Source organism: Schistocerca americana, unplaced genomic scaffold (assembly GCF_021461395.2).
Source record: "Schistocerca americana isolate TAMUIC-IGC-003095 unplaced genomic scaffold, iqSchAmer2.1 HiC_scaffold_119, whole genome shotgun sequence".
Taxonomy (NCBI): Eukaryota; Metazoa; Arthropoda; class Insecta; order Orthoptera; family Acrididae; genus Schistocerca; species Schistocerca americana.
In genome coordinates, this window is record NW_025725253.1 from 301,630 (window position 1) to 315,344 (window position 13,715).

Genomic DNA, 13,715 nt, shown 5'->3' on the forward strand with positions numbered 1-13,715 from the left:
GGCGCCAACGGCCATACCATGTTGAGTACACCGGTTCTCGTCCGATCTCCGAAGTTAAGCAACATCGGGCGTGGTTAGTACTTGGATGGGTGACCACCTGGGAACACCACGTGCTGTTGGCTCCCTTTCATTTACCTTTTTTTTTTTATACCGCCCTCTTTCCATACCACCGTTCTGTTGGGACAAAGATTCTTGCTTAAGCATTTTAATCTACTGTAATGACCATAAGGTGCGAAATTGCAGTAAATATCTCAGTTTGAGGGAGAATGTGCTAACCAAGTTCGCCAGGAAGTCTTTGAAAACGACAAAACAGTACGAATCGGCAGATGTGTTCTGAAATACGTCAGCGCCTGTTGTTGTGTAGCGGTGTACAATTCCTACTTCGATATGTAATTATCAATATATTCCTTAGTCGTCTCGTCTCGTCTCGTCATCTCCTGCAGACGTTTCTTGTGCTTGCGCTGTTATATGGGCCACGACCCGAGCGGCAGCGAGCGGCAGCCGAGCAAAGTCGGGACAAGTCGGGACGGGGACAGGGACAGGAATGGTGCGAATGCACTGCAAATTACGCAAACACCTCGTCTGAGGCGAGGCGAGGAAGCTCACATCGCCAGCAGTGGCGCCCTCCAACAACACTCTGCCACACCCCGCACAGGCCATACGCCGGTCGGCCGCGCGCCAACCCTCCTGCGCTGGACACCAGGGACAAGATGCGTCTTCCGCGAGTGTCGAAGGCTGCACGCGCCAAGCGGATGACAGGAGGTGCAACGAGAAGCTGCGCGTCTCACACACACGGCGGCGCGCCCGCTAATTCGGCAGTCGCTCTGCTGGCACGTCGGATTGCAGAAGGAAGTGCTTACAATTACAACTCTGTTCGTGTTTTATGTTGTAAAGGTGTTAGCTTGTAACGATGTAATGTTAATAAATAAATTTATAAATCTCACAAAAAAAAAAAAATACACGAAGCGCGTCCTTCCGGCTCATAAGTTTTGGAACTCAGGATTGCGTTCGCGCTAACGTGACGAATTGTCAATAAAAAAAAAATGCGGCTGCTTTCGACCGAAAAGTATGATTTTGTGTGTGTTGGGATAAGAACCGAATGCGAATTCTGCCATGCGCCTACATTATATGGGCGCCAACGGCCATACCATGTTGAGTACACCGGTTCTCGTCCGATCTCCGAAGTTAAGCAACATCGGGCGTGGTTAGTACTTGGATGGGTGACCACCTGGGAACACCACGTGCTGTTGGCTCCCTTTCATTTACCTTTTTTTTTTTATACCGCCCTCTTTCCATACCACCGTTCTGTTGGGACAAAGATTCTTGCTTAAGCATTTTAATCTACTGTAATGACCATAAGGTGCGAAATTGCAGTAAATATCTCAGTTTGAGGGAGAATGTGCTAACCAAGTTCGCCAGGAAGTCTTTGAAAACGACAAAACAGTACGAATCGGCAGATGTGTTCTGAAATACGTCAGCGCCTGTTGTTGTGTAGCGGTGTACAATTCCTACTTCGATATGTAATTATCAATATATTCCTTAGTCGTCTCGTCTCGTCTCGTCATCTCCTGCAGACGTTTCTTGTGCTTGCGCTGTTATATGGGCCACGACCCGAGCGGCAGCGAGCGGCAGCCGAGCAAAGTCGGGACAAGTCGGGACGGGGACAGGGACAGGAATGGTGCGAATGCACTGCAAATTACGCAAACACCTCGTCTGAGGCGAGGCGAGGAAGCTCACATCGCCAGCAGTGGCGCCCTCCAACAACACTCTGCCACACCCCGCACAGGCCATACGCCGGTCGGCCGCGCGCCAACCCTCCTGCGCTGGACACCAGGGACAAGATGCGTCTTCCGCGAGTGTCGAAGGCTGCACGCGCCAAGCGGATGACAGGAGGTGCAACGAGAAGCTGCGCGTCTCACACACACGGCGGCGCGCCCGCTAATTCGGCAGTCGCTCTGCTGGCACGTCGGATTGCAGAAGGAAGTGCTTACAATTACAACTCTGTTCGTGTTTTATGTTGTAAAGGTGTTAGCTTGTAACGATGTAATGTTAATAAATAAATTTATAAATCTCACAAAAAAAAAAAAAAATACACGAAGCGCGTCCTTCCGGCTCATAAGTTTTGGAACTCAGGATTGCGTTCGCGCTAACGTGACGAATTGTCAATAAAAAAAAAATGCGGCTGCTTTCGACCGAAAAGTATGATTTTGTGTGTGTTGGGATAAGAACCGAATGCGAATTCTGCCATGCGCCTACATTATATGGGCGCCAACGGCCATACCATGTTGAGTACACCGGTTCTCGTCCGATCTCCGAAGTTAAGCAACATCGGGCGTGGTTAGTACTTGGATGGGTGACCACCTGGGAACACCACGTGCTGTTGGCTCCCTTTCATTTACCTTTTTTTTTTTATACCGCCCTCTTTCCATACCACCGTTCTGTTGGGACAAAGATTCTTGCTTAAGCATTTTAATCTACTGTAATGACCATAAGGTGCGAAATTGCAGTAAATATCTCAGTTTGAGGGAGAATGTGCTAACCAAGTTCGCCAGGAAGTCTTTGAAAACGACAAAACAGTACGAATCGGCAGATGTGTTCTGAAATACGTCAGCGCCTGTTGTTGTGTAGCGGTGTACAATTCCTACTTCGATATGTAATTATCAATATATTCCTTAGTCGTCTCGTCTCGTCTCGTCATCTCCTGCAGACGTTTCTTGTGCTTGCGCTGTTATATGGGCCACGACCCGAGCGGCAGCGAGCGGCAGCCGAGCAAAGTCGGGACAAGTCGGGACGGGGACAGGGACAGGAATGGTGCGAATGCACTGCAAATTACGCAAACACCTCGTCTGAGGCGAGGCGAGGAAGCTCACATCGCCAGCAGTGGCGCCCTCCAACAACACTCTGCCACACCCCGCACAGGCCATACGCCGGTCGGCCGCGCGCCAACCCTCCTGCGCTGGACACCAGGGACAAGATGCGTCTTCCGCGAGTGTCGAAGGCTGCACGCGCCAAGCGGATGACAGGAGGTGCAACGAGAAGCTGCGCGTCTCACACACACGGCGGCGCGCCCGCTAATTCGGCAGTCGCTCTGCTGGCACGTCGGATTGCAGAAGGAAGTGCTTACAATTACAACTCTGTTCGTGTTTTATGTTGTAAAGGTGTTAGCTTGTAACGATGTAATGTTAATAAATAAATTTATAAATCTCACAAAAAAAAAAAAATACACGAAGCGCGTCCTTCCGGCTCATAAGTTTTGGAACTCAGGATTGCGTTCGCGCTAACGTGACGAATTGTCAATAAAAAAAAAATGCGGCTGCTTTCGACCGAAAAGTATGATTTTGTGTGTGTTGGGATAAGAACCGAATGCGAATTCTGCCATGCGCCTACATTATATGGGCGCCAACGGCCATACCATGTTGAGTACACCGGTTCTCGTCCGATCTCCGAAGTTAAGCAACATCGGGCGTGGTTAGTACTTGGATGGGTGACCACCTGGGAACACCACGTGCTGTTGGCTCCCTTTCATTTACCTTTTTTTTTTTATACCGCCCTCTTTCCATACCACCGTTCTGTTGGGACAAAGATTCTTGCTTAAGCATTTTAATCTACTGTAATGACCATAAGGTGCGAAATTGCAGTAAATATCTCAGTTTGAGGGAGAATGTGCTAACCAAGTTCGCCAGGAAGTCTTTGAAAACGACAAAACAGTACGAATCGGCAGATGTGTTCTGAAATACGTCAGCGCCTGTTGTTGTGTAGCGGTGTACAATTCCTACTTCGATATGTAATTATCAATATATTCCTTAGTCGTCTCGTCTCGTCTCGTCATCTCCTGCAGACGTTTCTTGTGCTTGCGCTGTTATATGGGCCACGACCCGAGCGGCAGCGAGCGGCAGCCGAGCAAAGTCGGGACAAGTCGGGACGGGGACAGGGACAGGAATGGTGCGAATGCACTGCAAATTACGCAAACACCTCGTCTGAGGCGAGGCGAGGAAGCTCACATCGCCAGCAGTGGCGCCCTCCAACAACACTCTGCCACACCCCGCACAGGCCATACGCCGGTCGGCCGCGCGCCAACCCTCCTGCGCTGGACACCAGGGACAAAATGCGTCTTCCGCGAGTGTCGAAGGCTGCACGCGCCAAGCGGATGACAGGAGGTGCAACGAGAAGCTGCGCGTCTCACACACACGGCGGCGCGCCCGCTAATTCGGCAGTCGCTCTGCTGGCACGTCGGATTGCAGAAGGAAGTGCTTACAATTACAACTCTGTTCGTGTTTTATGTTGTAAAGGTGTTAGCTTGTAACGATGTAATGTTAATAAATAAATTTATAAATCTCACAAAAAAAAAAAAATACACGAAGCGCGTCCTTCCGGCTCATAAGCTTTGGAACTCAGGATTGCGTTCGCGCTAACGTGACGAATTGTCAATAAAAAAAAAATGCGGCTGCTTTCGACCGAAAAGTATGATTTTGTGTGTGTTGGGATAAGAACCGAATGCGAATTCTGCCATGCGCCTACATTATATGGGCGCCAACGGCCATACCATGTTGAGTACACCGGTTCTCGTCCGATCTCCGAAGTTAAGCAACATCGGGCGTGGTTAGTACTTGGATGGGTGACCACCTGGGAACACCACGTGCTGTTGGCTCCCTTTCATTTACCTTTTTTTTTTTATACCGCCCTCTTTCCATACCACCGTTCTGTTGGGACAAAGATTCTTGCTTAAGCATTTTAATCTACTGTAATGACCATAAGGTGCGAAATTGCAGTAAATATCTCAGTTTGAGGGAGAATGTGCTAACCAAGTTCGCCAGGAAGTCTTTGAAAACGACAAAACAGTACGAATCGGCAGATGTGTTCTGAAATACGTCAGCGCCTGTTGTTGTGTAGCGGTGTACAATTCCTACTTCGATATGTAATTATCAATATATTCCTTAGTCGTCTCGTCTCGTCTCGTCATCTCCTGCAGACGTTTCTTGTGCTTGCGCTGTTATATGGGCCACGACCCGAGCGGCAGCGAGCGGCAGCCGAGCAAAGTCGGGACAAGTCGGGACGGGGACAGGGACAGGAATGGTGCGAATGCACTGCAAATTACGCAAACACCTCGTCTGAGGCGAGGCGAGGAAGCTCACATCGCCAGCAGTGGCGCCCTCCAACAACACTCTGCCACACCCCGCACAGGCCATACGCCGGTCGGCCGCGCGCCAACCCTCCTGCGCTGGACACCAGGGACAAGATGCGTCTTCCGCGAGTGTCGAAGGCTGCACGCGCCAAGCGGATGACAGGAGGTGCAACGAGAAGCTGCGCGTCTCACACACACGGCGGCGCGCCCGCTAATTCGGCAGTCGCTCTGCTGGCACGTCGGATTGCAGAAGGAAGTGCTTACAATTACAACTCTGTTCGTGTTTTATGTTGTAAAGGTGTTAGCTTGTAACGATGTAATGTTAATAAATAAATTTATAAATCTCACAAAAAAAAAAAAATACACGAAGCGCGTCCTTCCGGCTCATAAGTTTTGGAACTCAGGATTGCGTTCGCGCTAACGTGACGAATTGTCAATAAAAAAAAAATGCGGCTGCTTTCGACCGAAAAGTATGATTTTGTGTGTGTTGGGATAAGAACCGAATGCGAATTCTGCCATGCGCCTACATTATATGGGCGCCAACGGCCATACCATGTTGAGTACACCGGTTCTCGTCCGATCTCCGAAGTTAAGCAACATCGGGCGTGGTTAGTACTTGGATGGGTGACCACCTGGGAACACCACGTGCTGTTGGCTCCCTTTCATTTACCTTTTTTTTTTTATACCGCCCTCTTTCCATACCACCGTTCTGTTGGGACAAAGATTCTTGCTTAAGCATTTTAATCTACTGTAATGACCATAAGGTGCGAAATTGCAGTAAATATCTCAGTTTGAGGGAGAATGTGCTAACCAAGTTCGCCAGGAAGTCTTTGAAAACGACAAAACAGTACGAATCGGCAGATGTGTTCTGAAATACGTCAGCGCCTGTTGTTGTGTAGCGGTGTACAATTCCTACTTCGATATGTAATTATCAATATATTCCTTAGTCGTCTCGTCTCGTCTCGTCATCTCCTGCAGACGTTTCTTGTGCTTGCGCTGTTATATGGGCCACGACCCGAGCGGCAGCGAGCGGCAGCCGAGCAAAGTCGGGACAAGTCGGGACGGGGACAGGGACAGGAATGGTGCGAATGCACTGCAAATTACGCAAACACCTCGTCTGAGGCGAGGCGAGGAAGCTCACATCGCCAGCAGTGGCGCCCTCCAACAACACTCTGCCACACCCCGCACAGGCCATACGCCGGTCGGCCGCGCGCCAACCCTCCTGCGCTGGACACCAGGGACAAGATGCGTCTTCCGCGAGTGTCGAAGGCTGCACGCGCCAAGCGGATGACAGGAGGTGCAACGAGAAGCTGCGCGTCTCACACACACGGCGGCGCGCCCGCTAATTCGGCAGTCGCTCTGCTGGCACGTCGGATTGCAGAAGGAAGTGCTTACAATTACAACTCTGTTCGTGTTTTATGTTGTAAAGGTGTTAGCTTGTAACGATGTAATGTTAATAAATAAATTTATAAATCTCACAAAAAAAAAAAATACACGAAGCGCGTCCTTCCGGCTCATAAGCTTTGGAACTCAGGATTGCGTTCGCGCTAACGTGACGAATTGTCAATAAAAAAAAAATGCGGCTGCTTTCGACCGAAAAGTATGATTTTGTGTGTGTTGGGATAAGAACCGAATGCGAATTCTGCCATGCGCCTACATTATATGGGCGCCAACGGCCATACCATGTTGAGTACACCGGTTCTCGTCCGATCTCCGAAGTTAAGCAACATCGGGCGTGGTTAGTACTTGGATGGGTGACCACCTGGGAACACCACGTGCTGTTGGCTCCCTTTCATTTACCTTTTTTTTTTATACCGCCCTCTTTCCATACCACCGTTCTGTTGGGACAAAGATTCTTGCTTAAGCATTTTAATCTACTGTAATGACCATAAGGTGCGAAATTGCAGTAAATATCTCAGTTTGAGGGAGAATGTGCTAACCAAGTTCGCCAGGAAGTCTTTGAAAACGACAAAACAGTACGAATCGGCAGATGTGTTCTGAAATACGTCAGCGCCTGTTGTTGTGTAGCGGTGTACAATTCCTACTTCGATATGTAATTATCAATATATTCCTTAGTCGTCTCGTCTCGTCTCGTCATCTCCTGCAGACGTTTCTTGTGCTTGCGCTGTTATATGGGCCACGACCCGAGCGGCAGCGAGCGGCAGCCGAGCAAAGTCGGGACAAGTCGGGACGGGGACAGGGACAGGAATGGTGCGAATGCACTGCAAATTACGCAAACACCTCGTCTGAGGCGAGGCGAGGAAGCTCACATCGCCAGCAGTGGCGCCCTCCAACAACACTCTGCCACACCCCGCACAGGCCATACGCCGGTCGGCCGCGCGCCAACCCTCCTGCGCTGGACACCAGGGACAAGATGCGTCTTCCGCGAGTGTCGAAGGCTGCACGCGCCAAGCGGATGACAGGAGGTGCAACGAGAAGCTGCGCGTCTCACACACACGGCGGCGCGCCCGCTAATTCGGCAGTCGCTCTGCTGGCACGTCGGATTGCAGAAGGAAGTGCTTACAATTACAACTCTGTTCGTGTTTTATGTTGTAAAGGTGTTAGCTTGTAACGATGTAATGTTAATAAATAAATTTATAAATCTCACAAAAAAAAAAAATACACGAAGCGCGTCCTTCCGGCTCATAAGCTTTGGAACTCAGGATTGCGTTCGCGCTAACGTGACGAATTGTCAATAAAAAAAAAATGCGGCTGCTTTCGACCGAAAAGTATGATTTTGTGTGTGTTGGGATAAGAACCGAATGCGAATTCTGCCATGCGCCTACATTATATGGGCGCCAACGGCCATACCATGTTGAGTACACCGGTTCTCGTCCGATCTCCGAAGTTAAGCAACATCGGGCGTGGTTAGTACTTGGATGGGTGACCACCTGGGAACACCACGTGCTGTTGGCTCCCTTTCATTTACCTTTTTTTTTTATACCGCCCTCTTTCCATACCACCGTTCTGTTGGGACAAAGATTCTTGCTTAAGCATTTTAATCTACTGTAATGACCATAAGGTGCGAAATTGCAGTAAATATCTCAGTTTGAGGGAGAATGTGCTAACCAAGTTCGCCAGGAAGTCTTTGAAAACGACAAAACAGTACGAATCGGCAGATGTGTTCTGAAATACGTCAGCGCCTGTTGTTGTGTAGCGGTGTACAATTCCTACTTCGATATGTAATTATCAATATATTCCTTAGTCGTCTCGTCTCGTCTCGTCATCTCCTGCAGACGTTTCTTGTGCTTGCGCTGTTATATGGGCCACGACCCGAGCGGCAGCGAGCGGCAGCCGAGCAAAGTCGGGACAAGTCGGGACGGGGACAGGGACAGGAATGGTGCGAATGCACTGCAAATTACGCAAACACCTCGTCTGAGGCGAGGCGAGGAAGCTCACATCGCCAGCAGTGGCGCCCTCCAACAACACTCTGCCACACCCCGCACAGGCCATACGCCGGTCGGCCGCGCGCCAACCCTCCTGCGCTGGACACCAGGGACAAGATGCGTCTTCCGCGAGTGTCGAAGGCTGCACGCGCCAAGCGGATGACAGGAGGTGCAACGAGAAGCTGCGCGTCTCACACACACGGCGGCGCGCCCGCTAATTCGGCAGTCGCTCTGCTGGCACGTCGGATTGCAGAAGGAAGTGCTTACAATTACAACTCTGTTCGTGTTTTATGTTGTAAAGGTGTTAGCTTGTAACGATGTAATGTTAATAAATAAATTTATAAATCTCACAAAAAAAAAAAAAAATACACGAAGCGCGTCCTTCCGGCTCATAAGTTTTGGAACTCAGGATTGCGTTCGCGCTAACGTGACGAATTGTCAATAAAAAAAAAATGCGGCTGCTTTCGACCGAAAAGTATGATTTTGTGTGTGTTGGGATAAGAACCGAATGCGAATTCTGCCATGCGCCTACATTATATGGGCGCCAACGGCCATACCATGTTGAGTACACCGGTTCTCGTCCGATCTCCGAAGTTAAGCAACATCGGGCGTGGTTAGTACTTGGATGGGTGACCACCTGGGAACACAACGTGCTGTTGGCTCCCTTTCATTTACCTTTTTTTTTTTATACCGCCCTCTTTCCATACCACCGTTCTGTTGGGACAAAGATTCTTGCTTAAGCATTTTAATCTACTGTAATGACCATAAGGTGCGAAATTGCAGTAAATATCTCAGTTTGAGGGAGAATGTGCTAACCAAGTTCGCCAGGAAGTCTTTGAAAACGACAAAACAGTACGAATCGGCAGATGTGTTCTGAAATACGTCAGCGCCTGTTGTTGTGTAGCGGTGTACAATTCCTACTTCGATATGTAATTATCAATATATTCCTTAGTCGTCTCGTCTCGTCTCGTCATCTCCTGCAGACGTTTCTTGTGCTTGCGCTGTTATATGGGCCACGACCCGAGCGGCAGCGAGCGGCAGCCGAGCAAAGTCGGGACAAGTCGGGACGGGGACAGGGACAGGAATGGTGCGAATGCACTGCAAATTACGCAAACACCTCGTCTGAGGCGAGGCGAGGAAGCTCACATCGCCAGCAGTGGCGCCCTCCAACAACACTCTGCCACACCCCGCACAGGCCATACGCCGGTCGGCCGCGCGCCAACCCTCCTGCGCTGGACACCAGGGACAAGATGCGTCTTCCGCGAGTGTCGAAGGCTGCACGCGCCAAGCGGATGACAGGAGGTGCAACGAGAAGCTGCGCGTCTCACACACACGGCGGCGCGCCCGCTAATTCGGCAGTCGCTCTGCTGGCACGTCGGATTGCAGAAGGAAGTGCTTACAATTACAACTCTGTTCGTGTTTTATGTTGTAAAGGTGTTAGCTTGTAACGATGTAATGTTAATAAATAAATTTATAAATCTCACAAAAAAAAAAAAATACACGAAGCGCGTCCTTCCGGCTCATAAGCTTTGGAACTCAGGATTGCGTTCGCGCTAACGTGACGAATTGTCAATAAAAAAAAAATGCGGCTGCTTTCGACCGAAAAGTATGATTTTGTGTGTGTTGGGATAAGAACCGAATGCGAATTCTGCCATGCGCCTACATTATATGGGCGCCAACGGCCATACCATGTTGAGTACACCGGTTCTCGTCCGATCTCCGAAGTTAAGCAACATCGGGCGTGGTTAGTACTTGGATGGGTGACCACCTGGGAACACCACGTGCTGTTGGCTCCCTTTCATTTACCTTTTTTTTTTATACCGCCCTCTTTCCATACCACCGTTCTGTTGGGACAAAGATTCTTGCTTAAGCATTTTAATCTACTGTAATGACCATAAGGTGCGAAATTGCAGTAAATATCTCAGTTTGAGGGAGAATGTGCTAACCAAGTTCGCCAGGAAGTCTTTGAAAACGACAAAACAGTACGAATCGGCAGATGTGTTCTGAAATACGTCAGCGCCTGTTGTTGTGTAGCGGTGTACAATTCCTACTTCGATATGTAATTATCAATATATTCCTTAGTCGTCTCGTCTCGTCTCGTCATCTCCTGCAGACGTTTCTTGTGCTTGCGCTGTTATATGGGCCACGACCCGAGCGGCAGCGAGCGGCAGCCGAGCAAAGTCGGGACAAGTCGGGACGGGGACAGGGACAGGAATGGTGCGAATGCACTGCAAATTACGCAAACACCTCGTCTGAGGCGAGGCGAGGAAGCTCACATCGCCAGCAGTGGCGCCCTCCAACAACACTCTGCCACACCCCGCACAGGCCATACGCCGGTCGGCCGCGCGCCAACCCTCCTGCGCTGGACACCAGGGACAAGATGCGTCTTCCGCGAGTGTCGAAGGCTGCACGCGCCAAGCGGATGACAGGAGGTGCAACGAGAAGCTGCGCGTCTCACACACACGGCGGCGCGCCCGCTAATTCGGCAGTCGCTCTGCTGGCACGTCGGATTGCAGAAGGAAGTGCTTACAATTACAACTCTGTTCGTGTTTTATGTTGTAAAGGTGTTAGCTTGTAACGATGTAATGTTAATAAATAAATTTATAAATCTCACAAAAAAAAAAAAAAATACACGAAGCGCGTCCTTCCGGCTCATAAGTTTTGGAACTCAGGATTGCGTTCGCGCTAACGTGACGAATTGTCAATAAAAAAAAAATGCGGCTGCTTTCGACCGAAAAGTATGATTTTGTGTGTGTTGGGATAAGAACCGAATGCGAATTCTGCCATGCGCCTACATTATATGGGCGCCAACGGCCATACCATGTTGAGTACACCGGTTCTCGTCCGATCTCCGAAGTTAAGCAACATCGGGCGTGGTTAGTACTTGGATGGGTGACCACCTGGGAACACAACGTGCTGTTGGCTCCCTTTCATTTACCTTTTTTTTTTTATACCGCCCTCTTTCCATACCACCGTTCTGTTGGGACAAAGATTCTTGCTTAAGCATTTTAATCTACTGTAATGACCATAAGGTGCGAAATTGCAGTAAATATCTCAGTTTGAGGGAGAATGTGCTAACCAAGTTCGCCAGGAAGTCTTTGAAAACGACAAAACAGTACGAATCGGCAGATGTGTTCTGAAATACGTCAGCGCCTGTTGTTGTGTAGCGGTGTACAATTCCTACTTCGATATGTAATTATCAATATATTCCTTAGTCGTCTCGTCTCGTCTCGTCATCTCCTGCAGACGTTTCTTGTGCTTGCGCTGTTATATGGGCCACGACCCGAGCGGCAGCGAGCGGCAGCCGAGCAAAGTCGGGACAAGTCGGGACGGGGACAGGGACAGGAATGGTGCGAATGCACTGCAAATTACGCAAACACCTCGTCTGAGGCGAGGCGAGGAAGCTCACATCGCCAGCAGTGGCGCCCTCCAACAACACTCTGCCACACCCCGCACAGGCCATACGCCGGTCGGCCGCGCGCCAACCCTCCTGCGCTGGACACCAGGGACAAGATGCGTCTTCCGCGAGTGTCGAAGGCTGCACGCGCCAAGCGGATGACAGGAGGTGCAACGAGAAGCTGCGCGTCTCACACACACGGCGGCGCGCCCGCTAATTCGGCAGTCGCTCTGCTGGCACGTCGGGTTGCAGAAGGAAGTGCTTACAATTACAACTCTGTTCGTGTTTTATGTTGTAAAGGTGTTAGCTTGTAACGATGTAATGTTAATAAATAAATTTATAAATCTCACAAAAAAAAAAAAATACACGAAGCGCGTCCTTCCGGCTCATAAGTTTTGGAACTCAGGATTGCGTTCGCGCTAACGTGACGAATTGTCAATAAAAAAAAAATATACCATGTTGAGTACACCGGTTCTCGTCCGATCACCGAAGTTAAGCAACATCGGGCGTGGTTAGTACTTGGATGGGTGACCACCTGGGAACACCACGTGCTGTTGGCTCCCTTTCATTTACCTTTTTTTTTTTAATAACCGCCCTCTTTTCCATACCACCGTTCTGTTGTGACAAAGATTCTTGCTTAAGCATTTTAATCTACTGTAATGACCATAAGGTGCGAAATTGCAGTAAATATCTCAGTTTGAGGGAGAATGTGCTAACCAAGTTCGCCCAGGAAGTCTTTGAAAACGACAAAACAGTACGAATCGGCAGATGTGTTCTGAAATACGTCAGCGCCTGTTGTTGTGTAGCGGTGTACAATTCCTACTTCGATATGTAATTATAAATTTATTCCTCAGTCGTCTCGTCTCGTCTCGTCATCTCCTGCAGACGTTTCTTGTGCTTGCGCTGTTATATGGGCCACGACCCGAGCGGCAGCGAGCGGCAGTCGAGCAAAGTCGGGGACAAGTCGGGACGGGGACAGGGACAGCGATAGGAATGGTGCGAATGCATTGCAAATTACGCAAACACCTCGTCTGAGGCGAGGCGAGGAAGCTCACATCGCCAGCAGTGGCGCCCTCCAACAAACACTCTGCCACACCCCCGCACAGGCCATACGCCGGTCGGCCGCGCGCCAGCCCCTCCTGCGCTGGACACCAGGGACAAGATGCGTCTTCCGCGAGTGTCGAAGGCTGCACGCGCCAAGCGGATGACAGGAGGTGCAACGAGAAGCTGCGCGTCTCACACACACGGCGGCGCGCCCGCTAATTTCGGCAGTCGCTCTGCTGGCACGTCGGATTGCAGAAGGAAGTGCTTACAATTACAATTCTGTTCGTGTTTTATGTTGTAAAGTTGTTAGCTTGTAACGATGTAATGTTAATAAATAAATTTATAAATCTCACAAAAAAAAAAAAAAAATACACGAAGCGCGTCCTTCCGGCTCATAAGTTTTGGAACTCAGGATTGCGTTCGCGCTAACGTGACGAATTGTCAATAAAAAAAAAATGCGGCTGCTTTCGACCGAAAAGTATGATTTTGTGTGTGTTGGGATAAGAACCGAATGCGAATTCTGCCATGCGCCTACATTATATGGGCGCCAACGGCCATACCATGTTGAGTACACCGGTTCTCGTCCGATCACCGAAGTTAAGCAACATCGGGCGTGGTTAGTACTTGGATGGGTGACCACCTGGGAACACCACGTGCTGTTGGCTCCCTTTCATTTACCTTTTTTTTTTTTATACCGCCCTCTTTCCATACCACCGTTCTGTTGTGACAAAGATTCTTGCTTAAGCATTTTAATCTACTGTAATGA

General features: G+C 49.7%; 12 non-coding genes and 1 pseudogene across 12 annotated transcripts; all 13 read left to right on the plus strand.

Annotated features, from left to right (window-relative positions):
- Positions 1-3: 3 nt before the first annotated feature.
- LOC124563239 lies at positions 4-122 on the plus strand. Its single transcript, XR_006970014.1, has one exon. It is a non-coding gene; the product is annotated as a 5S ribosomal RNA (ribosomal RNA).
- A 1,012-nt stretch (positions 123-1,134) lies between these two features.
- On the plus strand, positions 1,135-1,253 carry LOC124563240. Its single transcript, XR_006970015.1, has one exon. It is a non-coding gene; the product is annotated as a 5S ribosomal RNA (ribosomal RNA).
- A 1,014-nt stretch (positions 1,254-2,267) lies between these two features.
- Positions 2,268-2,386, plus strand: LOC124563242. The gene has a single exon (XR_006970016.1). It is a non-coding gene; the product is annotated as a 5S ribosomal RNA (ribosomal RNA).
- A 1,012-nt stretch (positions 2,387-3,398) lies between these two features.
- On the plus strand, positions 3,399-3,517 carry LOC124563243. The gene has a single exon (XR_006970017.1). It is a non-coding gene; the product is annotated as a 5S ribosomal RNA (ribosomal RNA).
- Positions 3,518-4,529: 1,012 nt separating this feature from the next.
- Positions 4,530-4,648, plus strand: LOC124563244. The gene has a single exon (XR_006970018.1). It is a non-coding gene; the product is annotated as a 5S ribosomal RNA (ribosomal RNA).
- A 1,012-nt stretch (positions 4,649-5,660) lies between these two features.
- On the plus strand, positions 5,661-5,779 carry LOC124563245. Its single transcript, XR_006970019.1, has one exon. It is a non-coding gene; the product is annotated as a 5S ribosomal RNA (ribosomal RNA).
- Positions 5,780-6,790: 1,011 nt separating this feature from the next.
- LOC124563246 lies at positions 6,791-6,909 on the plus strand. Its single transcript, XR_006970020.1, has one exon. It is a non-coding gene; the product is annotated as a 5S ribosomal RNA (ribosomal RNA).
- A 1,010-nt stretch (positions 6,910-7,919) lies between these two features.
- On the plus strand, positions 7,920-8,038 carry LOC124563248. The gene has a single exon (XR_006970022.1). It is a non-coding gene; the product is annotated as a 5S ribosomal RNA (ribosomal RNA).
- A 1,013-nt stretch (positions 8,039-9,051) lies between these two features.
- LOC124563327 lies at positions 9,052-9,170 on the plus strand. The gene has a single exon (XR_006970094.1). It is a non-coding gene; the product is annotated as a 5S ribosomal RNA (ribosomal RNA).
- A 1,012-nt stretch (positions 9,171-10,182) lies between these two features.
- Positions 10,183-10,301, plus strand: LOC124563249. Its single transcript, XR_006970023.1, has one exon. It is a non-coding gene; the product is annotated as a 5S ribosomal RNA (ribosomal RNA).
- A 1,013-nt stretch (positions 10,302-11,314) lies between these two features.
- Positions 11,315-11,433, plus strand: LOC124563328. The gene has a single exon (XR_006970095.1). It is a non-coding gene; the product is annotated as a 5S ribosomal RNA (ribosomal RNA).
- A 913-nt stretch (positions 11,434-12,346) lies between these two features.
- Positions 12,347-12,465, plus strand: LOC124563335 (annotated as a pseudogene).
- A 1,030-nt stretch (positions 12,466-13,495) lies between these two features.
- Positions 13,496-13,614, plus strand: LOC124563005. Its single transcript, XR_006969803.1, has one exon. It is a non-coding gene; the product is annotated as a 5S ribosomal RNA (ribosomal RNA).
- Positions 13,615-13,715: the final 101 nt, after the last annotated feature.